Source organism: Lissotriton vulgaris, chromosome 2_1, assembly GCF_964263255.1.
Source record: "Lissotriton vulgaris chromosome 2_1, aLisVul1.2, whole genome shotgun sequence".
NCBI classification, from domain to species: Eukaryota; Metazoa; Chordata; class Amphibia; order Caudata; family Salamandridae; genus Lissotriton; species Lissotriton vulgaris.
In genome coordinates, this window is record NC_141687.1 from 1545960939 (window position 1) to 1545982558 (window position 21620).

At 45.9% G+C, this 21620-nt stretch overlaps 1 protein-coding gene and 1 long non-coding RNA gene across 2 annotated transcripts in view; one reads left to right on the forward strand and one right to left on the reverse strand.

Annotated features, from left to right (window-relative positions):
* Window positions 1-21620, reverse strand: part of PARP9 (poly(ADP-ribose) polymerase family member 9) — a 614444-nt gene that overhangs the window by 14178 nt on the left and 578646 nt on the right. The gene's annotated exons all lie outside the window — the stretch shown is intronic.
* The window catches only part of LOC147732879 (uncharacterized), a 140429-nt gene continuing 132001 nt past the window's right edge, over window positions 13193-21620 (forward strand). Inside the window, exon 1 of the long non-coding RNA XR_015308496.1 lies at window positions 13193-13368. This is a non-coding gene — a long non-coding RNA (uncharacterized LOC147732879). The remainder of the gene's footprint in view (window positions 13369-21620) is intronic.

The window sequence follows — 21620 nt, forward strand, 5'->3', positions numbered from 1 at the left end:
TACAATTCTCTGTTTTCTGTTTGTCCCCATAAAAATAACAATAAAATATAAAATTGCTCATAAAAGCCAAAAAAAGTAAAAAATGTTCCAAAAAACAATAATAAAAATATAAAACAACAAAAAGAATAAAAAAACAGTTCTTTTTAGAACTACCTCCAATTTATTAAAAAATGCTTCTTTTTAAAAAAAATCTGTCATTCTTTTTCCCCATGGTACGCTCCCCGGTACGCTCCCCGGTGCGCGTACCGGGCGCTCCCCCGCGCAAATCGAAAAAAAATATATATATATTTTTTGCCCCGCGGGGCCCTTTTATGGCCCCCACATCAAACCTAGGGGGTCAGGGGGGGTCTACCCTGCCCCCTTTTGGTCATTTCCCCCTTTGTTTTTGCCACCTCTTGTGTCTCGATCCTACCGAGACACAAGATGGCGGCCGCTCCGGACTGTTTGGAATGTTTACAGACACCCGACAGCCAATCAGCTTTCCGCTCGCGAACTCGTGTAGCGCACTGGTGCGCGCCCCGGTGCGCGTACCGGGGCGCGCTTATAGATATATATATTTTTTGGGACCTAAGTTACTCAAAATCCACTGGAGCACATATCTTGAGACATAGCAAAGGCACATCGGGCTACCAGTCCCTACAATTTTGCCAAGTGTGGTGGAAATCCATTCAGCCGTTCGGGCTAAAACGGAGTCCAACCGCCCTATGGAAATTAACATGGGGAAAACACATTTTGGGACCCCCTTTTATCTCCGCCCCCGCTTGACGAATCCTCCCTAAACTTTCAGGGAAGGAGCGGAGCGCAGCGAGGCAAATTTGAGGAAAATTACAGGCAGATCCCTCAATCGGCGCCAAAGTTATTCCCAATAGAATGTTGCGATTTCCCTTTACAAAAAAATCCTAACTATAACTACCTACTGGCGACCGCCAGTAGGTAATATATACACACATATATATATATATATATATATATATATATATATATATATATATATATATATATAAATATGCAATAGCAGCCAAATCACATCAGAGCTGAAATATGCTGTGAAGAATTTCCACCATACATGAATAATGTGCATTAGAAACATGAGAAACAACACCAAAGATTGTTTAGAAACTGTTTTAAAGCTAAGACAGCAGTAGAAATTCTTATAACTCACTGAAAGCATAGAAAGCTCCTAGGCTGCATTGCAAACACACAGTCTAAAAAGACTGAAAAGCTAACCTGTAGCTGTATGTAATACAAAAAACTGACACCGTGCCTTTAAGGCACTCATGACCCCCAGCATCCCATCATGCCTCATGGGTGACAGTTAGGTCAGTTGTTCCTTTCGGAGACTGTAAAAACAAAGTAACAAATAGGTTAACAATATCTCCTTATTAAAGAATATCCTTTGCCCGGGGAGGCGGGAGGGTTGCTTATGACTTTGATGAGGATACCCCTAGAAGAGAACTAGGATTACAGGTAAGTAACTAATCCTTCTCTTCCAGGGGATCCTCATCAATAGTCATAAGCATTAGAATAGAATAGCGAGCCTCTCCTCATCCCTGCGGGCAAAGGAATGACAAGACAGTAATCTCATCAATAAGCCTGAGAAGGCTATAGGCTACCCAAACAGATTTCTCAAGGAGGCTTGCCCTACTTGAGTATCGGCCCTGGAATCAGATTCTAGACAGTAATGCCTAGTAAAGGTATGAACTGATTTCCAGGTTGCAGCCTTGCATATTTCTGACATTGGAATGTCATGTAAGAAAGCTACTGTGGCCGCTTTCCCTCTAGTAGAATGTGCTTTGGGTGATACCAATAAAGGCTTGCCTGCAAACTGATAGGCCAATTTAATGCAGGAGACAAAACATCTGGAGATGGACCTCTTGGCCGCTGGAAAGCCCGTTCTCATGGAACCATAGTTTATAAACAGCTGATCCGCCTTCCTGATTTCCTTGGTCTTTTCCAAATAGAATTTGAGCACGCTCTTTAGATCCAAGGAGTACAATGCCCGCTCGGCTGGGGTCGTAGGATTTGGAAAAAACGAAGGGAGGGAAATGGACTGATTTATATGAAAATCAGAAACCACCTTAGGCAAGAAGGATGGATGAGCTCTCAGGACTACTCTATTGTGGTGGAACACAGTATATGGTTTCTTCGCACAGAGCGCTTGTATCTCGCTTACTCTGCACGCTGACGTAATCGCCACTAAAAAGGCTGCTTTCCAAGAGAGATGTTGCAAAGAGACCTTGTGGATGGGCTCGAAAGGCGGTGACATTAACCTGGATAGAACCAGGTTCAATTCCCAAGGAGGAGAAGGATTTCGCACAGGGGGGTACACCTTTTTCAACCCCTGGAGGAAGTCCTTAACTACCGGAACCTGAAAGAAAGAAATCTGATTAGGTGATTTTCTGTACGCTACTATGGCTGACAGATGCACTCTAATGGAAGCATATTTCAAACCAGAAGTTGCCAAGGAAAGGAGGTATGGTAGGATTACCTCCTCCTGCCCTTTAGTAGGATCTAGGTGATGATCCCTACACCATACGTAAAACCTTCTCCACTTGAACGCATAAGACGCTCTCGTGGAAGGTCTCTTAGCCTCCTTTAAAATGTGCATACATTCGGGAGGCAGGTTCAGATGCCCATATTACAGGACCTCAGGTGCCATGCTGTCAGGTTCAGTGATGAGAGGTTGGGATGCAGTATCCTCGCGTTCATCTTGCTCAACAGGTCCGGTCTGCAAGGAAGTCGTCTGTGTGGACACACAAACAGATGCAGAGGGTCCGGGTACCACCACTGCCGAGGCCAATCCGGAGCTATCAAGATCATCTCCATGTCTGACCTGAGGAGCTTGGAAACTACCTTCGGAATCAGAGCTAGGGGAGGAAACGCGTAAGCAAATGTTCCCGACCAATCCATCAGGAGAGCATTCCCCTGCGTCCCTGGCTGGTGGAATCTGGACGCGAAGGCGTGGCATTTTGCGTTTTCTTCGTCCGCAAACAAGTCTATGGCTGGACGACCCCAACAACGAAAAAGCTCTTCTACCACTTCGTCGTTTAGCACCCAGTCTGGCTGATCTTCGAAGTGCCTGCTGAGTGCGTCTGCTTTGATGTTTAACTCGCCTGGAAGGTGCACCGCCTCCCGGGAGAGAGGGCGTGACCGCGTGCCTCCTTGTTTGTTCAGATAGAACATGGTGGTTGTATTGTCCGTCTAAACTAAGACTGAGTTGGACTCGATCGCTGGAAGAAAAGCTTTGAGAGCTAGAAACACCGCTCTGAGCTCCAGCATGTTGATGTGGTACGTCCGCTCCTGCGGAGACCACTGACCCTGAATCTGAAGGGGACCCATGTGCACTCCCCAGCCTTGCAGAGAGGCATCTGTCACTATAGACTGGGTTGGTAGAGGTTGGTGAAAAGGCACCCCCACCAGCACATTCCTCGTCCGAGTCCACCATTTGATGGCATCCTTCGCTGTTTGGGAAAGAGTGATACGATCTTCCCAACGCCCCGTCGCCTGGTCCCACTGGTCTTCGAGAGCCTGTTGTAGAGGCCGCATTCTCAGCCTGGCGTTCGGAATGAGAAAAATGCAGGACGCCATGGAACCCAGCAGGGAGGCTACCTGCCGGACTGTTGGAAGCCGAGACTCTAATAGAATCCCACACTTCAGCCTCATGGAAAAAAGTCTCTCCTCCGAAGGAAACGCTTTTCCCAATTTTGTGTCCAGAACGGAGCCTAGGTAATGGATGGACTGTGTCGGCTGCTGGACTGACTTCTCCAGATTTACATGGAGACCGAGCCTGTGCAACTGATGTAGGCAAAGTTGCAGATCGTGTGTTACCTGTACCGGAGACGGGCCCTTTAGGAGCCAGTCGTCCAGGTATGGGTAGATGAAGAGTCCCTTTTTGTGAAGAAAAGCCGCCACCACTGCCATGCATTTGATGAAGAGTTAAATACAAGCAGTGGTTTGGTATAGGTTAACTGGCACCAATCAGAAATTCTCACAATTGGTTTTGACTTAGAGGTTATATCTGACGGTGCTAAAAGGTAGAAGGAACCACTTTAATCCCTTCCAAACGCGGCACAAGCCTTACACAAGCTATAACACTCCTTAGCACACGTAAGTCACAGTAATGTTATATATACAAGTGTTTCCACATTCTGATACAATCACGAAGAGTAGTTATTATTGGTACATCAGTTCGTGTTTATTCTTGTTCACTGGAAATTTTCCACACAGCCGACACGTGTTTCGTCGTAATTGGAAATGTAACCCACGACTTTTTCAAGGCTATTTCCAGATCTGTTCTCTTTCAATCAGTATGCGGTGATAATTCCAACCGGCATGGGGGTTCTACGGGGGTCTTCTGCTGTATATTATTCTGCGTGTGTTGTCTGATTAGCTCCAAGTATCAGTTTCTACAGGAAGGCTTTCGCCCGTTGTATCCCTGCCCGAGAAGTATTCCCCGTCCACAATCAGCGTGTCCGCTCATTTGGTGAAGACTTGTGGTGCGGACTTGAGTCCGAAGGGCAGCACCTTGTACTGGTAGTGTTTGCTTCCTACGACAAACCTCAAGTACTTGCGATGCCGCAGTGCAATCGGAATGTGAAAGTATGCATCTTGCAGATCCACCGAACACATCCAATCTCCGGCTTGAAGATGTGGGCATATTTGATGAAGAGCTAACATGCAGAACTTTTCTCTGACAATGACTTTGTTTAGGAGACGCAGATCGAGTATGGGTCTGAACTTGTCCTCCTGATCTTTTTTGGGGACAAGAAAGTATCTGGAGTAGACTCCCATTTCCCCTTTGTGAGGGAGGAACTTCCTCTATAGCTCTTTTTTGTAGCAGAACTTTCACCTCTCTTCGGAGCAAGCTTAGCTGATGAGGGCACGAGTTCTTTGGGGGAATGTTCTTTGGAAGCGCACGGAAACGTAGCATGTATCCATTGCGCAGTATATTCAGCACCCACCAATCCTTTGTGATGCTGACCCTCTCTGCCAGGTGTTGTGAAGCACTTCCTCCCACTGGAGTGGGCAACGGCGCCAGAGGAAGCCACTGCTCAAGCCTTTCCTCCTCTCGTGGTGGTAGAGGACTGCTGGTGACCTCCTCTACCCCTGTTGGATTTGCCTTGAAACTGGGATTTTCCCTGGTTCTTATTTTGGGACCACAGAGGGGTTTGAACCCTCTGTTGGGCCCCTTTTCCCTTGCTGGTCTTAAAGCGGCTTTTGAATTATTTTTTCTTCTCCAAACCCACCGCTTTTACTGTATCCAGCTCTGTCTTCATACGAGTCATCTCTTCGTCAGCATGTTCTCCGAAGAGAGAGGAACCAGAGAAAGGAAGATTAAGGATGCGATGCTGAGCATCCGGTTTCAGCCCTGTGAGGAGCAACCAAGCTGACCTCCTGGCACAAACCCCATGTGAGTAGGAATACGCCGCAAGCACTGCACCGTCCGCTGCTGTGCTTATCAACTGGTTCGCCACCAGACATCCTTCCGTCATTGTTTCTTCAAAGTCCTTCTGGTCCTCCTTTGGCAGCTTGGACTTGAACCTTTCCATGGAGTCCCATAAGACTCTATTGTATCTACCCAACAGCGCGGCCGCACTGGAGACCTTCAGCGTGGAGGCAGGTGAATTGCACACTTTGCGACCCCACAAGTCCTGTGATTTGCTGTCCTTATCTGGTGGGACTGAAGAGAAAGCAGCAACTGCGTGTGTCTTCCTTGCCGCTGCCGCTATCACAGAGACTGCTGGAGGATCAGATTTTACAAAAACGGGGTCAGAAGAAGCTGGTTTGTATTTCTTCTGTATGCGGGCTGGCACCGCTCCGATGGTTGCTGGAGTTAGGAAAACGTCCTTGACAGGATCCATAATCCCCGGGACTAAAGGCAGCAGTGGACGAGAGACAGATTTTTTGTGCAAAGTTTCAAAAATTACTGTCGTAGCAACCTGGGGAACAGACATTTCAATGCTCAGCTTCTGAGCTCCTCTTTGTAGGACATCTAGATAAGTGCCGATGTCATCCACTGGAGAGGATCTAGAAGTAGGACTATCCATCAGCGTGGGAGAGTAATCCCTCTTGGAAGACCTGGTAGAAGAGGTAGATGAAGTAGACGGAGTTCTTCGACGTCTACGGTGAGCACCGTGCCTCCTCTCACGTGATCTTCTTGGATGCTCTTCCCTTCTAGGAGAGCGAGATCTGACCGGATCTTCTCTTCTGGGTGAACGAGATCTGACCGGATCTTCTCTTCTGGGAGATTGAGATCTAACCGGATCTTCCCTTCTGGGAGAGCGAGATCTTGTCGGTCTTCTCAAAGGCAATTTGTCTGCATGGCGCCTGGGAGGACTACGCCTGTCCACTTCATCCACCAGTCTCTGGAGAGGAGATCTGTGCTGCGGACTGACATACTCGCACATAAGTCTGGTAGCCCCTGACTCTCGCCAATGTTCCAATGACTTGTACCATCTGGGTGACAGTCTGACCTCCGCAGCCGAAGGATCTGGCTGACGCACAGGAGATCTGAGGACAGGACTTCTGGATCTTGAGGATGTTGTTGAGGAGCCAGAAGACTGTGAAGTGGAATGACGAGAAGCTGACTCCGTAACCATGATCACAGAGTTCCTTGACGACGATCGAGCTCTTTCTGAATGTCTCGACGTTGAGCGTTCTGGCGTCGTATGTCTTTCTCTCGACGCCGAATGCCTCCGGGGAGTCGGCGGGTCCATCAATCTCGACATCGAATGTCTCGACGGCAATCGATGCGAGGATCTACGGTCTCTCGACGCCGAACGGCGATGAGCAGCCGACGACAGAGCCTCCCTCGACGTCGAACGGCGATGATCAGCCGTCGACGGAGCCCTCTCTCTCGACGTCGAACAGCGATGTTGTTGTCGACGGCGGAGGGGTCTTGGTCCTCGACGCCGAACGTCGTTTCTTACACGACGGCGGAGGGGGTCACAATTCTCGATGCCGGTCGTCGCCTGGATGACGACTGCGGAGGAGTGACCTCCCTCGACGCCGATCGTCGCCCGGTTGGCGACGGAGGAGGGGCCTTGGATCTCGACACCGACCGTCGCCCGGTTGACGGTGGTGGAGTCACATTTGTCGACGCTGAACGTCGCCCGGTTGACGCCGACGGAGGAATGACCTCCCTCGACACCGATCAACGCCGGGTTGACGACGGCGGAGGGGATTTCGACGACGGAGCTGGATCCTTCGAGGTCGTCGACGTACCTGGTCTTCTTTTCGACGGCGAGCCCGCCGTCGACGATAGTTTTGAAGATAAATGACCCACAGGTGGCTCTTTCCTCCATGCCAAGCCTGACACTGAACCTGAAGGGTGTGAAGACTTCTCTTTCGAAGATGTTCTAGCCTTCTTGGAGCCCTTCTTCACCGGAGACCTTCCTCTGGATGACCTGTAAGCCAGGCCATAAATGCAAATTCTCTCCCTGTCTTTGAGAGTTCTTCCTGACAGGTGCTCGCAGTGAGGACAGGTGCCTGGATCATGTTCTTCAGGCAGACACAGGATACAAACGTCGTGGTTGTCTGATTTTGCTTTCTTGTTGCAAAAAGAAGGACATTTGTCAAAAAGTGAAGGCATTCTCAGCTGAAAATGCTCACTAAACTGACTTAAGAAGACAGTTTCTTACTTGACTAGATGTAAAATGTCAAAGTAAGTAGAAAAAGTTGTTAAAAATGAAGTAATTTTCTGTCAGAAAACAGAAATTAGTGGAGCTGTGTTACCAGGATCCTTCCTGAAGGAGCCGGAAAGAACAACTGACCTAACTGTCACCCCTGAGGCATGATGGGATGCTGGGGGTCATGAGTGCCTTAAAGGCACGGTTTCAGTTTTTTGTATTACATACAGCTACAGGTTACCTTTTCAGTCTTTTTAGACTGTGTGTTTGCAATGCAGCCTGGGAGCTTTCTATGCTTTCAGTGAGTTATAAGAATTTCTACTGCTGCCTAAGCATTAAAACAGTTTCTAAACAATCTTTAGTGTTGTTTCTCATGTTTCTAATGCACATTATTCATGTATGGTGGAAATTCTTCACAGCATATTTCAGCTCTGATGTGATTTGGCTGCTATTGCATATTTTTTATATATATATATGGATATATATATATATATATATATATATATATATATATATATATATGAGTATATATATGTGGGGCACATATAATATAGTGTTTCCGGGGTCCCGCGCATGGGTGGGAATATTCTAATGCTTATGACTATTGATGAGGATCCCCTGGAAGAGAACCACTCTTCCACATCACCAAAGCCATAACGTCAATGGAACATTGTAACCATCCACTAAATGCTATAGCCCTGCAGTGATCCGATCAGTACACACAACAGACAGCCACAGTACCTCTAGCTTGACACTAATAAAACGAACATTGTCAAAGCCAGTAAGTCTGGCTTTTTAAAAACATCTGAAAGCTCTACTTCAATGACTGTAGGATTTGTGTGTATGGGTGCGAGTGACAAGACAATGGCTATGGGTGAATAATTAGAGAAGAGAGAGTACAGGCATATAAACAGATAAGTGAGTGCATGAATGAGTGTGCAGCAGTAGGGTATTGAGGGCTCAGCAGCATCGTGTCATTAATGGAACGACAGTCACCACCAGTACAGTGGCTCAGCCCTCTATCAATTATCTTCCCCATACATGTATCTTTCAACTCAGGCCTTATTCTGCGAACAAAGTAATTGCATTCCAAGAATAATAGGGGACTTTGTCCCCTCAGAAAACCCTAGCCCCAGGAGGTAACTTCTTTTAGGTTAGTATCTGCACCACATGTAAGTGCTTCACCATGAAGACTGTCGGAGTAGATGTCAGCTAGTATCCACAATGCAGTCTTAGGATTCAGGATATATGGGTTTAGATCCTGGATCATGTATTTGAACAAAATCTGATATTTTGAACAGGTCACCTTGTCACTCTGTGCTTCTCGAAGCTGCTAAAAATGAGAAATGCTTAGAAGTTTTTCAGTTTGCATTTGTGAGCGATTCAAGAATATCAATTCTCGGATGTGATGCACTAACAAACGGACATTGTAAACATATTAACAGGTTTTTGGCTGTTTCGACCTGTAGAACATGTTTTTAAATATATTTAGCAACTCCGTTAATATGGCCTGTCGTGGGGAGAGGAGGAGCATTGGGTTCTACCAATATTGCACAGTGCCAGTCTTGGAGATGAAGAGCTTACACAGCCTAGGGAGTACAAACTTGAACATCTCAAGATCATACAGTTTCAACTGATAAGACATTAAAACCAAAGATCGTGTCAGTGACAGCGTGCAAGATCACTACAACTGACATCTGCTCCACCAAGCGGAACACGGAGCTCTACTGACTCTACTAGCATCCAAAAATGCTATACTAACTTTATTAGCAGCTCAGCTGGTTGGGCAGCATGTTCTGGTGCTGCACAGTGCCAGGGAGAAGTGTTTGTTTCGTAGATCAGACAGTGTCATTGGCAATTAGAGTCTCACCTGCAAAGAGAGACCACACAATGCCACATCTACAAAACCACACAGTTATCTACACAAACACCACACCGAGCATACTGACGCATCTTAGGGAAGTCCATGGTTTGAGAGGTGTCCAGTTCAACTACATTCACACAATGCCAGCTGCACTGACATCAAGACCACACACAGTTCTAGAGTCACAGATATCAAGATCTTGCAGCGCCAGGCCTACACCACAAGCTTATAGTAGGTGGACATTAAGTTTATTTTTTTTATGTGACCAGATTTCTTTATGTTATGGCCTATGAGGATGAGTGAGGTTTCTCCAACTTCCTGGAAGAGCTGGACAAGCTTTGTTCCACCGGCACACCTTGCGGACTACAAACAGGTAGCTGCTTCACAGTTATCTGAACAGGCAAAATAAACAGTAAAACAGTTACCTTAGGCAGGCAGATGTTGCATCTTGGATTCAGAACAGGTAATAGACTGAGGAGTTAATGAGCAGTGGTGAGGGCGGGGAGAAGGTCTTTGTGCACTGCCTGTAACTGGTAAAGAATGTATATCCTCTAGCAGGTCTGTGTTTTGCACTATTCTAGGAAATTTAGGTGGGGCTCTTCCACATCCTCAAACAGATACAGGGGAAGGGTACCATAGCCACACTAGAGTGAACATTGCTCACTTACACCATTCATCATGGGAAAAGGACCGCAGGGTACCCTTTGGCTAGCCATCTAATTTTCTGGCCAAATGACCTCCTAGGTCTTCCCCACGACAGAGAAAGAAAGCAGGAGCCAGATCAAGGCTATTTCCTACACGTTCCTCTAACACTCGCCATGTGACTCTAGACACTGCACCTGGCAACAGGGCCCATAAAATATTGTCGTCAGTGCCCCTGCCACTTCAGATTTGAGCAAACATGCAGGCGTTGGAACACTTCAGATATCAATGTAGCTGTCTCTTCAGAAACCAGTGCTAGGGCCTATTCTCATATCAGTGCTGCAGCACCTTTCCACAGAACCCTCTGTCCCACCACATATCAGTGCCCATGCCCAGTCAGATGCTATCGCCCTCCCTTGTGCCCCTGCCCAGTCAGATGCTGGTGCTCAAAAGCTTAGATTATGACCCATTCGTGTTTGCGGCCAAGACACTTACAGCTACGGTAGCTTAAGAACTTCAAACAGTTCAAGTCTGAGACTCGGCATGTGCTCTGGTTGTTGCCAATGGACCATCCTCGGGCTAGCTTCACAAGTCACTGTTGTAGTCAGTCCTCCAGCAGTGGCTGCTGTCACTGACCCAAGACAATCAGTGTCATAGTCGCTCAACCCCAGGCCTGAAGCGGTCAATGGTTTGAAGGGCGAGGGAGAGGTTATCCAGAAGGAGGTGATAGAAACAGCAGGATCCTGGCCTCCGCAGCTTTCCACTGCAGAGGCAGGATGTTGTCGGTCACCCGCAGCTCTTTGCAGAGGCCACCTTTTTGTGGCTGCCTGTCAGGAGCCAGACTGTTATGTGCAGTCTGCACCTCAAGGTGAGGTGGAAAAGGAACGTCCTGGTGAATGCTGAGCCCGGCCTCTGCCTCCATGGCGGACACTGCACCGGCTCCTCCCGCGGGCTGGAGCATGGTCCGGACCCCTGTGTGGGTTCCGGGCTCACTGGGCCACTATATTCAAGCTAGCCTGGCTGATGAGGGGTGATGCCCCGAGATCAATCCCAGGATGATTGCTCCTAGTCCAGGGAGGACCTGGCCTGGCAGTTCGGGCTGGAGTGTTCCCATTGGGAGCAGGGTCAAGACTGATTCGTATATGGGTTCAAACTGGGGTGACGACGTGAGCAAAAAACTAGAGTTAGCACCTTCAAATTGGAGCGGGAGGAAGACCTATGCGAGGCCTGTGACTTCTTGTGTTTGTCATACTACAACTCCACCTCGTGGTCCTAGATTGGCTTTGGCTTCAAGAGAGCAGACAAGTCGCACAATTTAGAGTTGTGTCCTAAGCCTATTTATCATAAACTCAGCTCATGTGGGTCCGTGACCGACATCTATTTTCTACAGTTGTGGTATGGTTTAAAACCTGTTATCTTAGGAGGGCACATTGTTCTCCAGCACAGTGAATTTTGAAAAATTGTCGGGAGTTGTTGGAATACTCCCGAAAGCGCAGCTCCGCATCCATGTTGGAAGACACAGAAAGAGAGGACTGACGTTAGCGCTCACTGATGGCACCTCCACTCCTGTTATTTCAGGGCGGTATGGAGTCAACACATAGAAGCAAAACATAAACTAGTGTCATGCAGGAATATTGCTAAAGAGCAGTTTTCTGGATCCTGTCACGAACCTAGGAAGAATACGGAGGTGAGGAATCTATGGTTAGAAGTATGCATTCAATATAAGCTACATTTTATTATTTTTTGTGCCATAGATTTCAATGTCAAATTTGATCTAAGTTGGTATGGGAAAACAATATTATTGTAAAAGGACAACTACCTGTGACTGAAAAGCAACAGAGAGATGTGAGTCTAGTACTGTGTGATTTAAATAATAGCCTTAGAATGAGTGATAGAAACGGAGGCCAACATACGGTGTATGAAAACAGGTATAACTTGGATTGGACTGAAATATGTGACAAAGGGTGACATGGGACAACTTTGCAGAAAAAACACCTGATTGGTCAGAAAATATAGAACTGTGTTAGAGGTTACAAATGAAACTAAAGCAGAAGAGGCTGATGAAGCGAGATACAGAAGATTTTGTGTGTACCTAATTCAGATCAATCACCTCCATAATAAAGTAATATATTAATTTTGATTGCTGTGTATTAACCAAAACACACACATTACATGTGGGAAATGCTTTGCACTAACAGGTTTAATTAACATATTAATTGGTGATGTAAAACGCATGTTTAATCTATTTTGTGCATTAAAGTGGTGAAAAAATGCATGTCTGTGTTATAATGTGCATTGTGTATTTGCATGTTGCTTTTCTGCTTTATTTTAATGGATTGCAGTGTGATGCTTTTCTGCTAGGTAACAGTTTTAAAGGGTAAATATTAGCACTGGTAGTTGGGGGGAAAGAAAACACATATTTTATGTATTCACATTTTCTTTTTCTGTTTATTGTAGTTTTGGTGGGTTGCCAATTCCAAAATGGCTTCGCTTTTCCCGGTTCTGCGCAGTAGAAAGGCTTACATCATTTTGCTGAGAGAAAGCTTGTTTATGCTCTGTCTTCACTGAAAGACATTTTAAAGCTTCAGCTAACTATAATTCGAGGCCACTTGATATGAATGTTTGTGAAGTGGCTGCAGGCCAAAGTGATAACCACGAGAACAGATGAATGCCTGCCAAGGACAAAAGCATAGTGCCTTTCAAAAATGACCACATGGAAACAGCTGAATCACTGAAAATGAACATTTTAAAAGGCCTAAAGAGGAAAACAGGAACTGTCGAACGTGTATTTATCAGTTTGCAAACAAAGTTGTTCACGAACATCCTGGAAGTTTGAGAAATGTATGAACAGTCGAATTCGTATCTGTCAGCTTTTAATCAGCAAGTTATTCATGGACATCCTGAAAATTAACAAATACAATGTCGATTAACGAACATCCTGGAAGCTAATAATTGCAATGTCATGACCAATCAGAGAAAGGAAACCGGAAAGTGTTGAAACATTTGAGGGTAGTGAGCCAGAAAATACAGTATAAATATCAGAGCAAAATTTGGGTTTGATGTCATTGGAGCTGAACGCAGGGAGAGATGCTTTTTGCACTGCAGCTGTTTGCAGAGATGCTGGGAGCCTGAAACTATGCCAGACTGCTTGCTGAGAACCCCTGCAGGAGGGAGATTTCATTGCGGGATATTAGGCCTGGGTGAGAGACTGCGTCCAAGGAGACTTTGGGTTAAGTGAGTATAGCTTTGGGTTTAGTGCTGGGTAGGCAGGTTTTAGTGTAAAAATCTTTAGAATGAAATGCATGTTTTAACTATGGTTTCTCTGATCTTTTCATGTAGAATTTCACTTTCAGTTTCATTGACCAAGGTTTGATGTTTTATTTTAGAGAATAATGAAATTAATGTGAACTTGAATTTTCTCTTTATGATTAAACAGTTTTACTTGATTTATTGCCTGAATAAATAGCAATGCTCAGTGAGAATTAACAATGATAGAATAAATGCTAATTTTCTTTTATGCAAATTAATTACATAAAATCTTTTGAATAAAAATTAGATAAATGAAGTAAAAGCTGGTCTTTGATTCTTCCTACGCCTAATTTTCGTTCAAGCAGATCCATTGCCACTATGGTGGTGTGTCTGAATAATTAAATGTCTGAATAAAACCATGGCAAAGTGTAAATAATCTGCAGGTGTAAATAATAATTAGTTAAATAGGTTTAGACGTTCCACCAAATGTCACAGCATTTCTCCAGTGTGATTCACCAGAATCCTTGAAGCCAAGTGTAAGTGAACAGGGTAAATGCGCAGTTTTATGGGCCCCACTGATGCATGATTTGTGTGTTTTAAGGTTTCAGGGAAATGGTGAGTATTGATTAGAAATGATTTCTGGAGCCGCGCTGTAGCAGTTATATCTTGGTAGCAGAGTAGTGGTTGCTAAGGAAATTAGCTAGGGTTATGTATAAAGTACTATATACAATTTGAGGTACAGAATTATGACTAACATCTGTTGAGTTTGTATTACGTTATATGTAGTCCTGAAAAGGCTTCATAGAGTAGGGTGAAGCCAGTGCCTCTGTCTGCAGGAGGAGGAAGTGTGGCAAGGTAAAGTCGCACAGTGAATTAGTCTGTTTCAAGAAAGGGGTATTGCCGAATACTGCGGTGGTATCGTCGCATATCACTGTTTAGGGACCTTAGGTGTGAGAGGATAAATGTACAGTGAGGACAGTCTATGAAATTTCAGCCTTCAAGTATAGGGATCATTCCGTGCTCCCCGATTAAAACTTACTGCTGGGAAAGTAATAGGTCTTAACCCGAGCTTGATTGAAGGGTAAAGAGAGTGGTGTCTCTCTTTTACTAACAATAGAGGAATTCTGTGGTTGGGTTAGATGGACGCGCTGCCTACTGGTAAAACAGAGTTCATGTATATATGAATAGGGTTTTCCGTATGAACGTGTGTAAATGAAATTGCAATACGCGTTCAAGTGAAACTCTGGGATTGTCTCTAAGGAGGTGAAAACGATCTCTGTATGTGCTTTCCTAGAGAAACGAGATCGTTATTGCCTGATAGAAGGGTAAGGCCAGTAGTGTTGCTTTATCGACGAGTCTAAAATTCTGAGGAGATAAGCGCCGCCTACTCCGGTTACAGAATACTTGTGCGATTAAAAATTCTATCACTTTATTAGCGAAACAGATTAGTTGAATTGTTTTGTGTAAGTTATTAACTGATTTTGTAAAATATCTTGTAAATACGGCTTCTTGAAAAAACCCTGTAAAGGAGGCGTCAGTCGGCGCTGCAGGAGGCCGGAGCTCTGGTGACGTCAAAAGTGTCGCTAAGGGATTGGTCCTCGTGACCAAGTCAGAGTAGGAGCTGGTAGGTTCATCACGAAAAAGCAGCAAAGCGATTGGTTAAGCACTTAGAAAAACGTATTGTGTTCTAATTGGTACGATAGTGTGAACAGCGCTGCTATAGGTTGGTGTACGGAACAGCAAACAGAAGAGTGCGCGACCTTTTGAAAGACAGGAAATGAATGCAAACATTTATTATATTGGTTAAGAGAGGAAAGTTTCACTGTTTGGAAAGGTAAAAAGATTGTTTGTGAAAGACAAGCCTGTAGAAAAACCGCAATTTAGATTAAAGTTTTCCCTGGGAACGCCTGTATCTCATATGCTAGGAAAGTATGGCCTTCATACTTGCGTGTGGATTGAGAATTGGGTGCAATATACGAAAGATGATGATGAGCTTGCATTTCCTCAAGAAGGTTCCTTTAACATAGAGGTTTTGTGAAATTTGAGAGAAACAATGATCAAACTTAGGCCTACACCTAGACCTACGTAATTTGAAGCGTTAATGGATTGGGAAGATGAGGCATATGAGAAAGAAAAACACAGATCAGAAAAAGGTTACGATTTTGGTTTGAATAAATATCAGAATAAGAATATTGAGAATAACATATGTAGATGGGAACAGGTAGATGTAGCAAATGATTTGTTTCCTGTCAGGAGTATGGGAGGATCTACAGGAGATAAAAAGAAAGGAAGAGAAGCATGTTCAAATTTTAGACTGTAAATATAGTGACACAAAAGATGAATTGCTAGATGACATTCTGGATAACAGATCACCTCCATATCAAGGGGAGTCTGCAACAGTGGTGCCAAAGGTACCGCCAGCAGAAATTACAGAAGTTTTCCAAACTGTTCCAGTTCCCACAGGGATTAATGCAATAAATAGACAGGAACATGTTCAAATTAATAATACAGTAACAAAGTCAGAACTCCTTCCAATGAGTAGTAGGCAAGAAAGACAAGAGATAAATAGGTCAAATATTGAAGAAGAAAATGAATTAGCAGTCAAAACACGAGAATTGTCTGAAAGTTTAAAAGAAATGCCTATGAATATCGAAGCTTTAACAGTCCCAATGAATATAGATTCAGAAATTTCTGTTTGCAAAAGTGAGGTAGAGAAAGAACATTCATTGACCATACCGTTAAATGAGGTAAACCCAGATCTTAAAAGAGAGTTATTATCTTAAAGTGTCAGGAATTAACTGCCTAGTGTGTACAAGTTAGATACAATGACAGATCTGACAAAAGCTCTGACTTACGCGAATGGCACTGAGATACTAGCTGAAAAGCAGACTGGATGGTTGCAGGGAGCGAAACATAGAGAAAGAGTAAATTAAGTGTCTTTGGGCCAGACAAATGAGGAGCTGGGAGAGTGGGTACAAAGTGGCTATAGAAAAGATGCAGAATGCCAACAGATAGATATTGCAGAATTAAAGGTAGACATGGAGAATTACATTCTGGAACGGTAAGTATGAACAGGTTAAAATGTCACCAAGATAAAGAGATACTCCTTATGAGTAGAAGCAATGCCTTAAAAAGTAAGGATTTGCAGGAAAAACTGGAAGAAGTTGCAAGCGAGACAGGAGTAGAAATTTCCAAATGTAGAGATTTACAAAAACCATATAGATCAAACTTTACAGAGAAGGGCATAGAAAATGTAAACAAAGCTGGAAGAAAAGCTAAAATTAAAGAATTGTTGAGAAAAAGCAAGAAAGAAAGTTGAAAAATGGAGAAGCAGGTGGAGAAAGAAGAAAAAACGAATAGCTGATAGGGGATCTTTAGCAGTTCCTGCTGCTCACAAATGTGAAACTGACTGCATTATCAGAGGGAATTGGTTTGCAGATGAATTGGCAAAATATTGCACACAACAAGATTGTTCTTTGAATCAGACATGGGTGGAGAAAGACACTTTTTCCCAATATCACATGCTTACTAACACAGTGGAAACATGAGAAGAAGTGGGGAAAGTGCAGGATCAGGCAAGTGATGAGGAAAAGGAAACATGGGTAAGAGAAGGTTGCACACAAAAAGAAGAAAATTATTTTTGGGCCTACCAAGATGAAAGAGCTGTTATGCCCAACAGTTTGTTTGCCCATTTTGCACACATCTATCATGGACAGGCACACACAGATAGAGAAACTGACTTTGCCAACAAAGTTATCAGATTGATTTGTGAAATAATGAGCAATAAAAAGAAAGGAGTAGTTTCTGTCCTGTAACTCCAGTTCTGTAGTAGGGGTATCTCTGTTATAGTCATAATCTAGTGAATAGTCCCGCCCATGTGCGTGGACCCCGGAGCAATCAAAAATAATCTCTTAAAGTGTCGAAAAAATGCAGAACTGCACAGACACTTAAGAGAGAATTAAAGACAGATAATGCAGCCTATAAACAGGCTACACTATCCAGTACTTCGACTAGAAATTCCACCAAAAATCCACAAACAGCAAAGTCTGTCCAAATTTCCCTTGCTTTAGCAGCAAAAACCCTCTGGAATGATAGAGAGGAAGATATGGACAGACAAGCCCCATAGGCTGCCATTATGTGGCTCAAAACAGGATACTGTGCCTTTAAGAGAACTTTCCAGAACTTCACAGTATCCCAGAATGCCCTGCAGGTCCCTTCTACTTTCAGTTCTTTTTGAAGGCGTAACACGCCAGACCTGTAGCATTCCTTACATGAATATCTCTCTCCACCGGGGAGGAGGGCGGGCGCTTATGACTATAACAGAGATACCCCTACTACAGAACTGGAGTTACAGGACAGAAACTTCTACTTCTGTAGTAGGGGATCTGTGTGTATAGTCATAATCTAGTGAATAGAATGGCAAGCCCATCCCCACACCAAAGCGGCGATGGAGAAAAAAGAAATAACACCACTATTGTGCGAACAGATTTCGCAGCGAAGCCTGCCCAACCTGAGCGTCTGCTCTGGCATCAGTGTCCAGGCATTAATGCTTGGCAAAGGTATGGACCGACTTCCAAGTGGCCGCCTTGCAGATTTCTGCAATTGGAACATTACGGAGCAAAGCCGTCGTGGCAGCTCTGCCCCTGGAGGAATGAGCCTTAGGTTTACCCCCTAAGGTCTTATTAGCTTTCTGGTAACACAGTTGTATACAGGACACAATCCACCACGAGATGGACTGTTTAGAGGTCGCAAGACCGGTCCTGACTGATCCATAATTGATAAACAATTGGTCTGACCTACGAATATCTTTGGTCTTATCCAGATAAAATTTCAACACCCTCCTAACATCCAGGGAATGTAAAGACCGTTCCGCTGGAGATGAAGGATTCTGAAAAAACGTAGGCAAAGTTATAGTCTGGTTGACATGAAAATCAGAAATAACCTTGGGAAGAAATCTAGGGTGAGTACGCATAACAACCTTAGCAGCATGAAATACAGTATAAGGTTCTTGGCAACACAACGCCTGAATTTCACTCACCCTGCGGGCCGATGTAATGGCCACGAGGAACGCCGCCTTCCAGGACAGGTGCTGCAACGAAGCCTTATGAATAGGTTCAAAAGGCTCCTTCATCAATCTGGACAGCACCACATTCAATTCCCATGAAGGCGAAGGAAGCCTGACAGGAGGGAATACTTTCTTCAAGCCTTCCAAGAAATCTTTGATCACAGGGATCTGAAAGAAGGAAGTCTGTGAAGGGCATTTCCTGTAGGCAGTCAATGCAGCGAGATGAACCTTAATGGAATGAACATTAAGGCCAGACCGCGCTAAATGTAGAAGGTAAGGAAGGATGACGTCTTCCTTGCACGGCGTCGGATCATAGTTCTTGGACTGAAACCAGATACAAAACCTCTTTTACTTGTAAGCATAAGAAGTCCGAGTGGAAGGTCGCTTTGCCTCCTTCAGTATGTCCATGCAGTCTTCAGACAGATTCCAATGGCCATATTGCACTATCTCAGGAGCCATGTCGCCAAACTCAAAGACGAGAGGTTGGGGTGCAACATCTGCCCCCCGAACTTCGTGAGAAGGTCTGGCCTGCACGGCAGCCGTATGTGCGGAAGGAGAGACCGGTGAAGCAGGTCCGTGAACCACCACTGCCTGGGCCATTCCGGGGCAATCAGGATCATCCGTGCCCTGGACCGGGACAACTTGATGAGCACCGCTGGAATCAGGGGAATGGATGGAAAAACGTACAGAAAGCTGTTCGACCAGTTGATCCATAGAGCATTCCCCAGCGTCCCTTGCTGGTAATACCTGGAGGCGAAGTCTCAGCATTTGCTGTTTTCGGCGGTGGACAACAGATCTATGTCTGGAGTTCCCCACCTTTCGAAGACTTTCCCTAGAACCTCGTCGTTTATGACCCATTCGTGGTTCTCCTGAATCAGTCTGCTCAGTGCATCTGCCTGAACATTCTGCACACCTGGCAGATGGGTAGCCGTTATCGTCAGACCTCTGGCCAGAAGCCAGTGCCAGATCGCCTGCGCCTCCTGCGACAGATTGCGTGATCTCGAGCCCCCCTGCTTGTTGAGGTAATACATTGTGGTCGTATTGTCCGTATGTACAAGCAGAGAGTCGGTCTGAAAGGACGGATGAAAGGCCTTCAGTGCCAAGTGAACAGCTCTGAGTTCCAGGAAGATGATATGGTACGTGAATTCCATCGGGGACCATGTCCCTTGACTCTGTAAGTCTCTTGAATGCGCCCCCCAGCCGTGGAGAGACGCATCCGTCACAATAGTCTGAACAGGAATGTCCTTGTGGAAGGGAACCCCTCTGAGGAGATTCTCCGCCGAACACCACCACTTCAGAGACTGAAGAGCATGTAGCGACAGTCGTATCTTGTCGTCCAAAGAACCTCTCCTCTGGTCCCACTGGTCCTCCAAGCACTCCTGCAGAGGTCTCATATGCAGCCGTGCATGCGGAGTGAGGAAGATACAAGAGGCCATCGAACCCAGTAGAGAAGACACGGTCCTCACTGTTGTAGATGGAGTGGTCATAAGAGCCTGAACCTTCCGAAGGATCGATTGCCGTCGCTCCTCCGAATGAGACACGCTTGCCGACAGCGTATTGATGGTGGCTCCCAAGTACTGAATGCACTGGACCGGAGTCGGGACAGACTTGGACATGTTGATGTGCAACCCCAGCTTGTTTAAGAGAACGCACGTCTTCTGGAAGTGTGCTTGAGCTTCCGAGAAGGAGGAGGCCTTGATCAACCAATCGTCCAGGTACGGGTAGACAAACCCCTTGTTCTTCCTGAGGTGTGCCGCTACCACTGCCATGCACTTCGAGAATGTCCTGGGCGCAGACTTCAGCCCGAACGGCAGTACTGTGTATTGATAGTGGTTGGTGCCGACTTGAAATCGCAGAAACCTCCTGTGATTGCATGTAATGGGCACATGGAAGTACGCATCCTGTAGGTCTATTGCACAAAGCCAGTCTCCCTGTTGCAACTGAGGATAAATCTGATGCAAGGACAGCATGCAAAACTTTTCTCTGCGAATCCACTTGTTTGCCTGTCGCAAGTCCAGAATGGGCCTGAACTCGTTCTTGTCCTTCTTGCGAACCAGGAAGAACCGGGAGTACTGACCTCTTCCTCTTTGAGATAGAGGTACGTCTTCTATCGCCCTTTTCCTTAACAGGATATCGGCCTCCGCCTGGAGCTCGCACAGTTGATACTGCGAGCTTACCGGAGGGATCGCTGGAGGCGGGCTGATGAACCGAAGACTGTATCCATTGCAAACAATATTCAGCACCCACTTGTCCTGAGTAATTTTTCTCCACTCTGCCAGAAAAAATTGAACGCTTCCCCCCACCGGAGTGGGTAACGGATGAAGGGGAAGTAACCGCTCAGGGTCGAGACCCGGCCGGGCCCTTGTTCGCGGTAGAGGACTGCTGTCCCCCTCTACCCTACTGCCGTTTCTGGAAGGGTCTCCGGAACTGCTGCTGTTGTTGCTGCTGCTGTCCCGAAGACTGTCGCCGTCCTCTTCCTTGAGCACCGAACTGTTTCTGGAACGGCCGGTATAACTTCTTCTCTTTGGGCTTCTCCAAGCCCACAGCCGTAAGGGTCTCTGCCTCCGCCTTCATGTGGGCCATCTCATCATCTGCGTGTTTTCCGAACAATGTTTCCCCGGAAAAAAGCAGATTGGCCACACGCTGCTGGGCCTCCGGCTTGAGAGACGTAAGCCTGAGCCAGGCATGTCGCCGCTGATTGATCCCATGGCAGTAACCATGGGCAGCCAACAGGGAGGCATCCGCCGCCGCGCTGATGACCTGATTTGACACCAGCATCCCTTCCTTGAGGATTTCTTGGAAGTCCTCCCTCTTGTCTCTTGGTAGCAGTTCCACGAACTGTTGCAGGGAGTCCCACAGTGCCCGGTCATAACGTCCCAGCAGAGCTGTATCGCTGGATGCCTTCATAGCTGTGGACGCAGTCCCACAAGCCTTCCTTCCAGCCGAGTCGATCCATCAACTTTCTTTATCTGGCGGTACGGTGGATGACGGGGAGGTAGAGTGCAATTTCCTAGCCGCCGTGACTATCACCGAATTCGGTACCAGATCTACTCTCAGAAAGGCAGGGTCCGAATCCGGGGCCCTGTACTTCTTTAGAAGTCTGGAGGGAGCGGCCTTCACCACCGCTGGTGTGAGGAACAGCTCCTCTGCCGGTTCCACTAATCCAGGCACT